General features: G+C 37.0%; 2 protein-coding genes across 8 annotated transcripts in view; both read right to left on the bottom strand.

The window, feature by feature from the left end:
• Window positions 1–14,459, bottom strand: part of LOC101889337 (neuronal calcium sensor 2) — a 175,687-nt gene that overhangs the window by 123,859 nt on the left and 37,369 nt on the right. For 2 of the 5 annotated variants that reach the window (XM_059131509.1, XM_059131511.1), the window contains one exon: window positions 2,336–2,426. The exons of 2 other annotated variants lie outside the window; for them this stretch is intronic. The gene's annotated coding sequence lies outside the window, so the exon portion shown is untranslated. Of the gene's footprint in view, window positions 1–2,335; window positions 2,427–14,459 lie in introns of those variants that run through there. One more of the 5 variants, XM_059131512.1, reaches the window with a different exon arrangement.
• Window positions 1–14,459, bottom strand: part of LOC101901167 (neurocalcin homolog) — a 337,832-nt gene that overhangs the window by 286,022 nt on the left and 37,351 nt on the right. The window contains exon 2 of one of the 3 annotated variants that reach the window (XM_059131518.1): window positions 2,412–2,426. The exons of 1 other annotated variant lie outside the window; for it this stretch is intronic. The gene's annotated coding sequence lies outside the window, so the exon portion shown is untranslated. Of the gene's footprint in view, window positions 1–2,335; window positions 2,427–14,459 lie in introns of those variants that run through there. One more of the 3 variants, XM_059131515.1, reaches the window with a different exon arrangement.

Genomic DNA, 14,459 nt, shown 5'->3' with positions numbered 1-14,459 from the left:
TAGCTTTCCCCGTATTAGGAAATATATGAAGGAGTACATCGCAGCGTGTGTAGAATGTTGTTATGACATGGCAAAAGGCAGTAAGCACGGAGGAGCTTTATATTTTAGTGAAGAAGAACCATTACCATTCAGGCAAGTGCATATTGATTATTTGGAGCACGGGCATGCGCATAATTTTTGCATATTTACGATAAATTATTTGGTTTAATATGTTATTTGTTAAGTTTTAATTAATCATTTAATTTGTAATATGTTAGGGTATTGTAGATAAGTTATGGGCGCTATGGGCTCACTTATATTTCTTTGTAAGGAAAATAAATGAAACTTTTTGCAGCGGAAAAGAAACCTTTTGCAGTGGAAATGAAACCTTTTGCAGCAGAAATGAAACCTTTTGCATTTGCTTCGATCAATTCTCATAGGATAATGGCACAGGGTTCTCCACTATCATTATCAAACAATTAAAAATATAACATTGCCTGTACGCAGATGACTTATATATAATGAGCTGCAACAAAGATAACATTATAACCAACAACATTTTTACTAGCATAATTTGCGATATTTGCAATTGGACCAATACATCTGGTGTCAAATAATCTTCTACAAAATCCTCTATTCTTCTTATCTGTAGTAAACACCATTGCAATCCTACAGATTGGAACGTAAATGGTTTTAACATATCCTATGTGAACAATATAAAAATCCCAAGGATAATTTTCGAAAAAAATATATAGATGGAAGTAATATATACTTAAGCTTATACTTGAGATCTAACATCGCCAAATACCTATCATCCAAAACTTTAATCCATATCAACAGTTCTGAAACTTCTTAGCCTAGCACAAAAAGCGCGGTATAAACAGAAAAAGAAAAGTTTTTTGGAAACTTCCATCTCTGTTATGAACATATGTTAATTTGCGTGCTGTCATTAAATATTTATATGAAAAAGGTTTAACGGGATAAGAAATGCATAACGTGTTCGTACAATATATATATATATATATATATATATATATATATATATATATATGTATGTAAATTATTCCAGTGACAGTTCATTATGGGGAGAATTTTATTCTTTATTCGTGATGGAATGATAGTGTGATTTTTTTTATATTTGGCTGGCCAGAAGTGGCTATTGTTAGACTTCGCTTGGCCGAAAGTGGTGAACTGCCGAATTTGGGATTCTCCGACGAGAAAACATTCGTTGTCCAAACATTCGTTGTCCGCCATAACAGCCGATGGTCGCTCTCCGCTCGTATTAATCGACCGTGGCATCAAAATTAATTCCGAATATTATCGAGAAAATATTCTGGAGGGTGTATTAAAGAATTGGGCACGAAAAACAATTTGGCCGCAGACCTTGGACATTCTATCAGGACTCAGCACTATTGCACTCAGCACGCGCTACCTAAGAATGAGGTTCCGGGCTTAATTTCCAGCGCACAAAGGCCCCCAAAATCTCTGGATACCAATCCGTTGGACTATTGTGTGTGGAGTATTTTGGAAACCTCAAGCAAGCGCTTCGCCGGGAATGGACCAAAATACTGCAGAGTAACATTCAGGCACTGCAGTATGACGGTTTCATTGGTTTAAAGGCCATAATTCGTGCCTAAGACCAATTCGAACAAATCTAAACATATTCTAAAATTTGATGCTATTTGCGACATTTTTTGCTTTCATTCAAAAAAATTTATAAATTATGGCGTTTGACTTTGTTGCAGTTCTCTTATCTCACCCTGTATACTCCATTCTAAGCTATCTTGCCATAGAGTATTTCCTTCATGGTTGTTTTCTAATGAAGCTTGCAACATATTTCTAGGCACGCAAGGGAATAGCAATACACACAAAAATGTTTATATGCTCAATATGTCAAATGCTTCAAAAACCAATTCCATTACTTCATATGCAGTTGTAGATGCCAATGGAAATATAGCATTTTCAGATTAAATGAAACCTTTTGCAATTGAAATGAAACTTTTTGCAGCGGAAACGAAACCTTTTGCAGTGGAAATGAAACCTTTTTTAACCGGAATGAGACCTTTTGCAGCGGAAATGAAACCTCTTACTACCGAAAGGAAACCTTTTGCAACCGAAAAGAAACTTTTTCCAAATCAAATGAACTTTCAGATTTATTGAAGGAAAAATTACAAAAAAAATTATTTTTAGTAGGTTTAAAATTAAATCAACTAATTATAACTAATATATAGTTAAAGAGGAATTTTTATTGGATATTAATATCTATGTTTTTATAATAGTATTTCAGGAAAAAGCAGGACTCAACTTCGTCATCAAATAACATCAATTAATTTTTGCTACATATTTTTATACCCACCTTGGAAAGAAGGGTATATTAAGTTTGTCACTTCGTTTGAAACACCTATCCGTCGTAGAATTGATTATTATTTTACCTTTTTTGAATACCTCTGAAAATAAAAGAAATTATTTTTAATGATTTATTAAATTTCCTTTTTATGGTTGACAACTCTATTTCATGCAAAAACATATCTGTTACATACGTTGTAATTTTTAAAGTAAATAGAAAAAGAAAGTAATAGTAAATGAATTTAAACGCATTCCGCTTTAATCTGTAAATTCCAGTGAAACGGGTTGAATAATGCAGTTAATTACTAGGCTAGAACCATCAAAACAACGAATATCTTTGGGACGAATATGGGTGCTATAGTAAAACGTGGACCTATATAGATTATGCTCATCCACAGGAGGTAAAACCCGTTACAAACTCTCAGTACCAAATTTTGAACACTTCCGTGGACAAATTAAAATACCGAATATCGGAGGTACTGGGTCACGTTAAAATAGTAGTAAATACATTTTATTGCATTCATGTAGAGAAGTTCTTTTATATATTAGGGTATGCAATCCTGTAATTAGAGATGTAACGCATTTCGAGATTGTAAAAGCGAGTTAAACAAAGCCAACCTGACAACACGAATGGACTTAATCTCTGAATAATATTTCGTAATAAAGGCTTATGTTTTTTATGCAAGCAAAATTCAGGGAAATTTGTGTTTCACATTATGGTCACAAAAATCAGTTTATCGAATAAATTGAAGTTTTCAACGATAAGAATTTGTAGGGATTCGCCTTGATCTCCTCAAGATATGCAAAAACGAATTTCGAAATTGGAAGATATGGTAACTGAATTACGTTCATTTATGAAGCAACGTGGACAATCAGATTTTGAGACGGACAACGCATCATCCCCGAACATGTTTACGACATTAGATGGTAATATGTCTTATATTATCAGGTCCTTTTGTAAATTAAAAAAAAAACATCTTCTAAACTTGTATATTAAAAGTCGATAATAATAAATATGTTTCTGATACTGAAATCGCTGAATGTTTTGTTTGCTGCATCTACATAAATCTGGCAGCTTAGCAGATGTTTCCAATTATAGAGGTTGAGTGTCATTCCAAATTTATTTGAAAAATTAATTACTGATGTTATTTCCCATAAAATTAAATCTGTCCTAAGTCCATTCCAACATAGTGGACTCTCGACTACTACTAATCTTATCCACTTTCAGAGGTAATTAAAGGGTTTGTTCACAAGAAACAAATTGATACAATTTATACCGATTTCAGCAAAGGTTAGGTTACTTTAATTCAAACTTGAACGTATAGGATTTAATAGAAGATTGGTTTTATGGATTTCATACTATTTGCGAGATAAGTCTTAAATACTTTTGTTTGAAGGTTGTCATTCTAAATCTATCGAAGTTCCATCTGGTGTTCCACAAGGAAGCCATCTTGGGCCAGTTCGATTTCTATTGTTAATGATATACCAAATTTAATTGAGTATTCGAAATTATTAATGAACACTGATGATGTAAAATTATTCATGACTCATAAATCTCATAAAAATGGTCGCCCCTCGATCGGCAAAGGTGGGCTTGCTAGACGTGTCGAACGTAGTGGCAATATTACCGGAATCACGTTCGATTCCGTCTATGTTCAAACGAATACGTACTTTGATGCAGTTCCAACAACGTCGGTAATTCCAACGGTCCACACAAATGCTTCGGCTGGCTTACCAACGTTCACATCTTCATTGCAGGGGCATGCTCAACTTCCACGAAATACAATGCAAAATGAAGTGACGTCACACTACATGTACCAACACACACAACGACAAATGTTAATTTCATAACAGCAACACCGTCGCCATAAATGTTCATGCAGCAGAAAATGGGTATGTTCAGTCAACGCAGTCGCACGACGTATACATCAGAGGGCTGCAACGAGTATCCAAAAATTCAACCACACTCGGTTTCTTACATGATTTTTGTTGATGCAGTCGTTTAATTTGATCTGAATGAAATGATATTTTTCGCATTGGATCGAATCAAACACTCAGTTTGAATCACTTCACTCACAATTGTTGCAAGTAGAAACTACACACGTATATGTAAAAGAAAAGGTCGATGTTTGTGAAAAATCTTGACCAGTATTGTAAAATAAAAAAATATTTAAACATTTTTTGTTTATTAAATACCATTGATGTGTTTCTTTATTAAAAATATTAATTTTGTTTTTTTAGAAATAAATCACTGAAGCCTAACATACCAAAACACCAATAAAATGAAAAAATTGTCTGTTTATTGAATAAAATTTGTAACATTTTTTTTAATGGGGACAGCTTTTAGTTATGAAATCCTTAGTAAAATTACAATAATGATTTCGCTCAGATTCGAACATTTGTGTTTTGAGCAAATCAAATCACTCACTTAACTAGGATGAATCAAACCGATCAGACTCACCATAGATGATCGACCCGTTATGAACAATTCAACGTAAACAATTTAACGTAAACAAGTAACTCATGTGAGCTGTTTGATTGGGAACACAAAACTTCGATCAATACATGTTTCATCACAACTTTTTCGTTTGACTTGAGCAACTCGAATGAACATGTTACATCTGAGTTGAGTTGAGTTTGATTGTATTACCACTGTGTGTGATCAATCCTACTCAATCATACTAATTGCAGCCCTCTAGTATGCATGTAGCCACCGATAATGTCAACGAATAATTATGATGCACTGCAAGCATAACGACGCAATGTTATTTTCAGCAGAATCACTTTGAAAAGTAAAAGAGATAATTCAACTGTTGCCAGATCTGAATCCATCATCTGAGGAATCTACCAAGCCTTCGCAATTTGTACAGCGCGTTGAATTATTGATGATCGCATAAAACTGGGACGATGCATCAGTTATATTTGCAGTGCAACAGAAAATGTCGTAACTGATTGTGCAGCAATAACAAATGCAAAAACAACGAAGGAACTACTACCACGAGTAGCGATGAAATTATTCGAATTCAAGGACCACACATGGCACACGTTTCTGCCATTGACCAGATTTACCACCAAGGGAAACGGAATGATTGTATTCTAACGAAGCACCTGAATGACGGAAGTTGAAGAAAATTATGATGGTACTGCGAGATGAATACAAATCAGAAGAAGAAAAACAAATAAAATCCGAATACGTATTAGAAAAACATCGACTCCACCGGTAAACAAAAAATGGACTACGATTTGGCGCGTAGCAAGTCAGTGTAATGATGATGTTGGTCATTATGGCTTGGAGAAGTCTCTCGAGAATGGATGAAATGTTTTGCTTTCCCCGTATTAGGAAATATATGAAGGAGTACACGCAGCATGTGTGGAGTGTTATTATGACAAGGCGAAAGGCAGTAAGCACCATCTTCTGGTTTTTGTATATGGAGTCATTAATACTGATTTCATCTTCAAACGTAATCAAATATGTACCGGTAATTATTGTTACGGTTCCTTCTGGGTTTTTTATAGTGGCTCTGTTGTCGTTTATTATCATGACGCCATTATCGACAATCTCCAATGATTCAAGATGACTTGGTCTTGTGCTGCAGTGTGTTATAGTACCCGAATGAAGCTGTTGAGCACAAGTTGGTTGAGAATATTCTTGACAAAATGATGAAGTTAGCGTTGAGGTACAGTTTCCTATTGCAATTATACGATTTCCACAATTAGCGTCGCTGTTGGTTTCAGCAAGATGTAGTATTGTGCCATTATGTTGGACGGGGTGCATAATTATTTTCTTACATACTAATTTGGGCTTGGGATATTTAATAAGAAAATGCAACATTTCATTATACAGTAGGACCTTAATTAGTGATACTTCTAGCAAGTCTGTTACAGTTGTATTTGTTGAACTTATTTGTAATAATTCATTTACATCATCGGAATCTAATATCGTAGGATTAATTACATCTGCTTTTACAAGAGTGATTGATAGCATTAATGTTTCGATTTCCGCAATTGTAATTCTGTTTCGAGCAAGTAGTATTTCGTATAAATACCCTGTATGAATTTGTTCAGGTTTAGCATTTCCAATAATTTTGTTGACAATATCTGTTAACTTATTTATCTGATCCTGTGTTTTAGAGTTGATTGAAACCTGTTTGTTAATTGAATTTATAAGTTCCTTCTGTCGAAATTTCTGTTCCTCAAAGTCGTCAAAATCGGGAGTCCCCGCTATTATTTTTAGTGCTGTTCCCAAGATGTTAATACTTCTCGCGTGTCTGTGGTGAACATACAGTGATTGTAGGAGGGAACGTATTCGCTTAATATCAGACTCGAGTATTTTCACCATATGCGAGGAGGGGAAATGTTCCATAAGTTTTTCGGTTTTGTCCGCAATTTCCAAATATATTGTCAGATTTGATGTATGTCGTAGGTAGTCAAAGTCCTGCCAAATTATAACATCCCCATCTTCAATCGGTATGTAGTCGGAGCCAGAATAGTCAATTAATTTTGTGGTATGGGGTCTGATAAGACACATCATCAAAGTCCTAAAATTTGTTTAAAAGATTTGTTAATTATAATCGGATTATACAAATTTTGAATTATCTTATGTTGTCCTTGTGGACCACCCTCCCTCTAATAAGAACTGTAGTTCGTAGATCGGCTTCTATTGTTTCTTCAGAGTATAACGGGGTCAATTTGTTTCCTAGCCTTTTGTTGTTTTTCACTAGTACGGACTCACCAACTTCAAATATTCTGTTGTTGCTTTTGAAATGTTTTGAAATTTTTTCTTTAATTTCCTCCCTTAATTCGGATGAGGGGAATTGCAAAATATCTATCGGTCGCTTGTTGGTTATTGAGTGAATAGTCCGATTATATTTTATGGTTGCTAGTAAAATAAGGTCAACTGTGCTTTCCATTTTCTTTTCTAATTTGAGGCATCTAGCTATTTCAGAAAGTGTGCTATGAAAGCGCTCGACTTGTCCATTTGATGTGCTATGAAGGGGAGCAGCGTTTTAAACTTTAATATTAAATTGGTCCCGTAACAGGGACATAATAATCTCAGATTTTAGTGAAGGTTCGTTGTCATAGTAAATATTTTCCGTGTGTGGAAAAATATTCATTAGTTGTATAATCGGGCCTTTTAAATCTATTATTGTACGAGATGGAATATGTTGAACAACCGCAAACTTTGAAAATTTTATCCGTTGAAAATACATCGATATGAAGCATTTCGCCTACGTAAGATGGTGTTGGGGTTACCCCAAGCTCATGTTTCATAGGGTGTCTGTCGTATTTAGCCCTCGAACAGATTTTACAATTTGCAGCAATTTCATTTGCCAACTTTGCCATTTTTAAAATAATAATCAGAAAGTATCTGCTTAACATTTTCCTGAGCTGCCCTATGGGCACGGTTATGTTCGATGGCAATAATTTCCCTCTGTTCATTTTTATCAAAAATGTCCTGGACAAAATTTTTGCAGTGCCAAAATGTAGTAGCGGGAAAGTATTTAACCAATTCATGCTGAATACAGGCTAAAGTTGGCAGATCGCAATGTATTGCATTTACGACATTTGGATTGATCACTGATTTTACTTCGTTTAGCAATTTTTCCCTGCTTGTGAAGTCAATCATATGTCGAGTCTTCTCAGTAAAGACAATAAAATTTCTTTTAAGTAGGAAATTTGCCTCCCGGAGGACAATTTGGTTCCTAAAGCAATTGACCGGTTTTTCTGTAGACTCAATGGTATAGGTCAAAGATATTTCGCTGTGTACCGTTGCCAGATCTGAGTGATTATCCTCTTCCAAAGTATTCAAAGATTGAGGCTCGAAATGTTTTTCGGTGCGCATAGATTCTACATTCAGAGTATGGATGTTCTGTCGTGAAAGGGCGTCCGCCACATAATTCTCCTTTCCAGGTTTATAAATAATTTTGGCATTATGTTCGTCAACAAATGCTGCCCACCGTTTTATCTTAGCATTCGGGTTTCTATCAGAGACTGAAAATGTAAGTGGTTGGTGGTCTGTGTAAATATTTAAATATCTTATTCCATATAAAAAGTTCCTCAATTTTTGAAAAGCCCAAACAATAGCTAAGAGCTCTCCCTCATTAGTGGCATAGTTTTGCTCTTTATCTTTAAGGGTTCTGGAAATCATGGTGATTGGCCTCCCCCCTTGTGAGAGAACTGCTCCCAGACCCAATGAAGACGCGTCTGTTGTAAGATCACAAGGTTTTTTGAAGTCAGGATAAAGAAGCATAACTTCTTCAGAAGCAAGGATTTCCTTTAATTTACTAAAGGTCTGCATTTGCTCTTCATTAAAATTTATTTTCCCCCTTTTTGATTGAGAAGCACTAATCTTGCCGTTTTCGCCCTTGCTTGAGTACTTATTAAGGTCTCTTGCAAACGTATCCTAGATCCTTGTAGTGCTTGAGTACTTATTAAGGTCTCTTGCAATCATATCCTTGAATATCCTGTAGTGCTTGAGTACTTATTAAGGTCTCTTGCAAACGTATCCTTAAATATCCTGTAGTGTTTGAGTACTTATTAAGGTCTCTTGCAAACGTATCCTAGATTCTTGTAGTGCTTGAGTACTTATTAAGGTCTCTTGCAATCATATCCTTGAATATCCCGTAGTGCTTGAGTACTTATTAAGGTCTCTTGCAAATGTTTCCTACATCCTTGCAGCCGCCTCCTTGAATATCCCTGCTTGAGTACTTATCAAGGTCTCTCGCACAGAATCCATCCCGAATCCTGAGCACCCTGTTCCTGTATCCTTGTCCCGTTCCTTGAGTACTTATCCAGGTCTCGAGTGGAAGAACCCCCAATCCCGGACCGAAGACGAGTAGAATAGTTGTTTTAATCTACAGTTTATATATATTTCAAGTTCCACTTTGAATAAAAATATAATATCAAAACGTAAACCGCAGTCTTTCTCTTTCTGTCTCAATAAATAAAATATCTGTACGAACCCCTGGACCCCGACGAGCTATTCCAGCCCAAGGGGAGAAATCCTGTCGTTACAGTGGCGCCCGAGCAGGGACAGAGAGAAAGTTACACAGTGTGTGAAAATTTACGTAAAGTTACAGTGGGCGGCAAGAGATAATGTCATTAGACTTACGCGTTTCTTGGGCGTACATCCTCCGAAAAGACGACCTGAATAAATACCTTGACGAGTTCCATTGTGAAGTCGACGGTACAGTAGATGAGCAGAGGAAAAGGTTCGCGATGTTCGTAACACAAATGCATTCTCCAGATATCACAAAGAGACTACTCGAAACCCAAGCATTACATGAGAAAGAGGCAAAACCGGCGACCCCTCGGAAACTAAGCGAGGCAGATGGCACAGAAGAAACACTCATAGAAGGGCAGAGGGCAAAGAGTAAGAAAACACATGACATTCAGAGTATCGCCGAACAGGTCCGGAAGTGGGGTGTAAGTTTTACAGGAGAGAGTAAGCCGCTTGTGTTCATTGAAAGGCTGGAAGAGCGCGCCGAAATGTACGCGATATCAAAGTACGAGCTGGTCACGATTATGCCTGAAGTGCTACGTGGTCGAGCCTTGATGTGGTTTCGAAATAACCGCAAGTCTTGGCAATCTTGGAAGTCCTTTAGGCAAGACTTTCTGACCTTCTTTCTCCCGCCAAGATTCTTGGACAATCTAGAAGATTAAATTCACCAACGAAAATAGAGACCCCGAGAATTGTTCAAAGATTTCATGCTGGCCATGCAGGACTTAATGCGCCACACTGTCTACACAGAGGAGCAAAAGATGGAAAGAATTTTTAAGAATGCCTCGCCCGAATATCTCTGGTACATCAAGCGGAGGGATTTCACTGATCTCTCAGGCCTCCTGGAGATGGCTGAAGACCTGGAAGGCATACCCACTATACCAAGCATAGCGAGATACCACCATCGACAGATCAAGCTCTTTGAACCACGGAAAATCCCTGAAAGAATTTAAATCCCGCCACTGCTTGTCGTAGATGTGGTCAAGAGGGACACTTTGCCACCGGATGTCGCAACCCACCAAAGCTTTTTTGCTGGGAATGTGGACGGCAAGGTATACGGACAATAGAGTGTTGCCGAAAACGTTCGGAAAAACGAGCGTCGAGCCCGCATGGAATTAGGGAAAGTGGGTTCGATGACAGTTCCCCCTACAGCCGAGCCACAGCCCTTTATTTCACGGACTCAGGTCTATTAGCTAAGATTTTAATAAAGGAAGGCTTGTATTCGGCCACTGTCGACACAGTAGCAACCAGAAGTTTTGTGAGCGAGAAAATGGCGCAGATAATTGATCCCAATACATAGAAGAGCGTGTCAAGAACCACAATCAGGTTAGCAGACGGGTCCCATCGAGAAATACAGCAAATAATGACTACAGAGGTATGCTTTGGTAAGAGCCGACACGAAATTGAATTCTTTGTGATGCCGGATGCCAGTGAAGACATAATTCTTGGATTAGATTTCCTCCAGAAGAGCCAGACGAGAATCCACTGCGCCGGGCTGAGCTGCGATATTCCGACTCTTAAAGCAAACCAACGTGCAGATACACACTCGGCGAAAAATCTGCACCTCGCGGTGACATCCTCCAGCAACATGAGCCCGGGGACAACTAATCCAACACTACAACAGCGGATACACAGGACCAAGCTTCACAGTCACCGATTTCAAGGCAACAACAAGACAACAAAGAACACGAGAACCGAGAATATAAATAAGGGCCTGCAGCCTCATATTATGGTTGCACTAAAATTACACAGGCCAGGAGAGCAGTACAAGCGAGTGGTTACGGTCGATAGCCGTAAATTTAGAGTATTGGTAGGACGCAAGGGTCACGTAGTTGTTATACCTCGATCTTAACGGACCCCACCCCACGAAGGGAGGAAGTGTGACGGCAAAAATCCTTCGTCATTTTTGCCCACACAAAACGCTATAATAAATTCCAATTAGCCTAGCAAAATTCTTGAGAGCAACCACACTCAAGAGAGATGAACCGTTATCACAACAACACACAGCATCACTACCATTGGCGGTGATGAGCACGTGTTAGGTTGTTGTGATAACCAAATTTTGTAAACAAGTTCCCTTTACTCCACTGCGAACACGTGGTGGAGCCGGGTATAAAAGGGCAGTAGATGGCAGAATCGTGGCAGTCAGTGCCAGACCGTGAACGTGACAACACCAGCTTCGGTAAGTGACATCCTTCCTGAGAGTACTTATACAGGTCTCTAGTCCTTGAAACCCGGTGGTATCCTTTACCGTATCCTTGAATATCCTTGTAGTGCTTGAGAGCTTATTAAGGTCTCTTGCAATCATATCCTTGAATATCCTGTAGTGCTTGAGTACTTATTAAGGTCTCTTGCAAACGTATCCTAGATCCTTGTAGTGCTTGAGTACTTATTAAGGTCTCTTGCAAACGTATCCTAGATTCTTGTAGTGCGTGAGTACTTATTAAGATCTCTTGCAATCAAATCCTTGAATATCCCGTAATGCTTGAGTACTTATTAAGGTCTCTTGCAAATGTTTCCTACATCCTTTTAGTGCTTGGGTACTTATTAAGGTCTCTTGCAAACGTATCCTAGATCCTTGTAGTGCTTGAGTAGTTATTAAGGTCTCTTGCAATCATATCCTTGAATATCCTGTAGTGCTTGAGTACTTATTAAGGTCTCTTGCAAACGTATCCTAGATCCTTGTAGTGCTTGAGTACTTATTAAGGTCTCTTGCAATCATATCCTTGAATATCCTGTAGTGTTTGAGTACTTATTAAGGTCTCTTGCAAACGTATCCTAGATTCTTGTAGTGCTTGAGTACTTATTAAGGTCTCTTGCAATCATATCCTTGAATATCCCGTAGTGCTTGAGTACTTATTAAGGTCTCTTGCAAATGTTTCCTAGATCCTTGTAGTGCTTGAGTACTTATTAAGGTCTCTTGCAATCATATCCTTGAATATCCTGTAGTGTTTGAGTACTTATTAAGGTCTCTTGCAAACGTATCCTAGATTCTTGTAGTGCTTGAGTACTTATTAAGGTCTCTTGCAATCATATCCTTGAATATCCCGTAGTGCTTGAGTACTTATTAAGGTCTCTTGCAAACGTATCCTAGATTCTTGTAGTGCTTGAGTACTTATTAAGGTCTCTTGCAATCATATCCTTGAATATCATGTAGTGCTTGAGTACTTATTAAGGTCTCTTGCAACCGTATCCTAGATCCTTGCAGCGAAAGATCTCTTGCAGCCGCCTCCTTGAATATCCCTGCTTGAGTATTTATCCAGGTCTCTCGCACAGAATCCATCCCGAATCCTGAGCACCCTGTCCTGTATCCTTGTCCCGTTCCTTGAGTACTTATCCAGGTCTCGAGTGGAAGAACCCCCAATCCCGGACCGAAGACGAGTAGAATAGTTGTTTTAATCTATAGTTTATATATATTTCAAGTTCCACTTTGAATAATATCAAAACGTAAACCGCAGTCTTTCTCTTTCTGCCTCAATAAATAAAATATCTGTACGAACCCCTGGACCCCGACAAGCTATTCCAGCCCAAGGGGAGAAATCCTGTCGTTACATGCTTGCCTTCAAAGTCTGGTAAGGATTTTACAACCTCTAAGGACTAATCACACCGAATTTCTTTGTTAATTTCAACATCCTTATAAGGCACAACTTCAGGAGTCGATAAAGAGATTTTTTCAAGTTTATTATCAATATCGGAGATTTGTTTTTCAAATTGCTGTCTTTGAACTTTCAAAGCCGCCGAAATGGCAGAGTCAACAAGCACACGTATGCTTTCTGCGGTAGTTGCCATTATATTATTATTCTTTTCTTCTTTTGTCTACAGGAATTTGATTGAAGGAATCTATTATAAATTCTACTTCTTGGTCAAGATCGCGATTATTCATTAATATCAGAAAAAAACGAACAGGTTTTTTTTTTAAAATTTCACGAATTTCGAAAAAAAAACAAGCGGAATTAATTTTAAATATTATCGAAACCAATTTTTGCTAGCAGCCACTCACTTCTTATTCACTATATAATATTTATCATACACATTTTTCCAAACACTCGATTTGTGTTATTTAATATTAATTTTAATAATAAATGTATTATTCAACATTTACTATCTTACAATTGTATAAATAGAGACTCCATTTTATGTTGTGGGTGTCCTCTCCGCTGATGATGTTGTCGCCGTTGTTGTCCTCTTGTGTTTCTTATTTCTACACAGCCCAGACTGATTTCGAAGCCTGGTGACGCACCTTCTTTCCATGTTTTCACTTAATGTTTTAAGTTTTTTATAAACTTATTTTATATTTATTTTTTAACCCTGTCGGGCGCCAGTTAAGTATTTTGGGTATTTTGTATGGTGTTGTTACACCTTCTTTATTCCAGTTCTCTTATCAAACTAACTTATTAAGATACTTAAAGCTATGAATAAACTTATAATTATTGTTTTCTACTGCTGACTCTGCGCCTTTTTGTGGAGTATTATATTGCAATGCGTTGAATACATGCTCGTATGTTTGGTGTTGGCTAAGCAATGATGATGAATATAATTGCTGACACTGTGCCTCGTTTGGAGTGTTGCATTGCAATATGTTGGACGAACAATTATTATAGTTCGCCATCGTTTGACCAAAGTATTAGGGTGGGACAATGGAGATTGTGTTAACTTATATATTTTAGTGAAGTCGAACCATTACCATTCAGCGGAAATTAAACCTTTTGCAACCGAAATGAAACTTCTTGCAAATCAATGCTCGGCATGTCTATTTGCCAGTAGTCGGCATATGATATTTCAGTAAAAAAATATTATTTTGTATATTTTTTAATTTCAAATAGTATAAAACAATGTTATTTTATTAATTCACAGTTTAATCCAGAATTTGAAATCAATTTCGTTTTTAAATAGTGTTTTATTTAATAATCATTCTAAACCAAATATAGATAGAAAAATGATTACCTTCAGTAAAGTACGGATTTTCAATTAAAATAAAAATGGGATTGAAAAAACAGTACTTTTCTTATATTTGGAATTTGTGAATTGATCTCTTTTCTTTAAATAGCCAAGATTTTTTCAAAAATGCCATCGCTATCTAAAGTGTCAAATAGCTGATTTAAAAAACCTACTTAATTTAGAAAAGTTTGTCAAA

Source organism: Musca domestica, unplaced genomic scaffold (genome assembly GCF_030504385.1).
Source record: "Musca domestica strain aabys unplaced genomic scaffold, Musca_domestica.polishedcontigs.V.1.1 9, whole genome shotgun sequence".
In the NCBI taxonomy this organism is placed as follows: Eukaryota; Metazoa; Arthropoda; class Insecta; order Diptera; family Muscidae; genus Musca; species Musca domestica.
This window is presented reverse-complemented; position numbering and strand designations above follow the sequence as displayed.